We start from the raw sequence: 1,817 nt of genomic DNA on the forward strand, positions 1-1,817 counted from the left end.
GGTTCTGATTGTTATCCTAAGAAGTTAATTTGCTAGTTTCATGGATGCTGATAGAGAACTTGAGATTCCTGGGTCAGGGACCAGGAACTTTATTACAGAAAGAACACTAGCAGCATTTAGGACATCCGTATTTTCTTGTTCTGGGTCCCTGAACTTCAGTTCCCACACACAGTGTGAATGGGGGCCACAATCTGCTTGCAAACGTTACGGGCTGCATTTCTGGAAAGAAATGCCAAGCTTAGGATACCTGAATGTTTGTTACTGGCAGCATGCCGTAGAGGGCCGACATGATAGCTGCAGAGTTGTCCGCTCAACTGCCAACCAACCTTCCTCAGCTAGTCAATTTCAACACACCCGGCAGAAGGACAGAGTAGAAGGGGCCCACACCGTTTCCCAGAGGGTGCTCTTTACCAAAGCAGACTGCCACCTCGTTCTCCCTCAGAGCGGCTGGTGGGTTTGGACCACTGACTCTTCAGCTGGTGGCTGCCTTAACTGTGCCGCCGGGCTCTTTTCGCTAAACGAAGCATCCTTTAAAGCACCACCTTAGGAAGGGTCTCCACCTTCCTAATGTGCGACCCTTTCATACAGTTCCTCATGTTGTGGTGACCCTAACCCCTGCCCCACCCATAAAATTATTTTTGTTGCTACTTCATAACTGTAATTTTGCTACTGTTATGAATTGGGTGACCCCTGTGAAAGGGTCATTCAACCTCCAAAAGGGGTCACAACCCACAGGTTGAGAACCATTGCTTTAAACCCTAGTCTAGGATAAAGCCAACCAGTACCTCTGTTCACAAGCTATGCAAAAATGTGAGACACTTGGAGGATTGTGTTTTAACACGCAATTTCCCATACTTTTAGAAACATTAAGGTACATTTTAAGATTTTAATTAATTTTATTCAAAACTAGTTTTATTGGGATAAACCTCAAAGATTATACAACGTAACCATTCAATCATGTTAAGAAGAGTTGTGCAATCAACACCACAATTTCAGAACATTTTCTTCTCATATTCATTATTGTTAACTCCCCATTTCTCCCATCCTCTTCTGCCATTCCCTTAGGTAATTATGGTATTCACCCAGTTACTGTCTCTATCGATTTACCTATCCTGGATTTCATATACAGAAAATCACACAAAACACTAAAAGGAAGCAAACAAAAACACTCCAACAACAATGACTAGACAAAACAGAAAAACCTCAATAGAAAAGAAAGCAGAAAATATAAACTTTTTGTATTTTCAGAAATAGAACAGAAACTTTAAATTGGGTCAAAAATGAGATCAAAAGATGAGGAATTACATTTTAACATAACCAACTCTGCCACAATAGACTTTACAATGCTCCCTATCTGATAGCAACGGTATTCCTATCCTTGAACTCCAGCCAGAAGGAACCCACCAGAGGCTTACCCCATGTGGGAACTCTGCGTAGAGGTTTTGTATTTCCACTGTCATCTATAGCCTTCTGCAAACTGGGTGTTCACTGTGTAAGCTCTGCTACCATTCCCTCCGGATTTAGATTTTATTATTTACTATCTTTGACTCACACAGGCTGGTGTACTTCTTCCATGTTGCTACTTCATAACTGTGATTTGCTACTGTTATGAATCACAATGTAAATATCTGATGTGCAGGATGCATTTTCATTGTTACAACTTGAACCTAATTAAAGCATAGTGATTACTCACAAAAATAATATGTAATTATATATTGTGAAATATTTATATCTAATGACAAATAATAAATGAAATTTTGTCTTGAAGCATGGTGTAGCATGGGTAACAGTCTCCCCCCCACCATTTGTACTTTATT

This window comes from Echinops telfairi, unplaced genomic scaffold, assembly GCF_000313985.2.
Source record: "Echinops telfairi isolate 266 unplaced genomic scaffold, ASM31398v2 ScPeMD7_7424;HRSCAF=8462, whole genome shotgun sequence".
Lineage (NCBI taxonomy): Eukaryota > Metazoa > Chordata > Mammalia > Afrosoricida > Tenrecidae > Echinops > Echinops telfairi.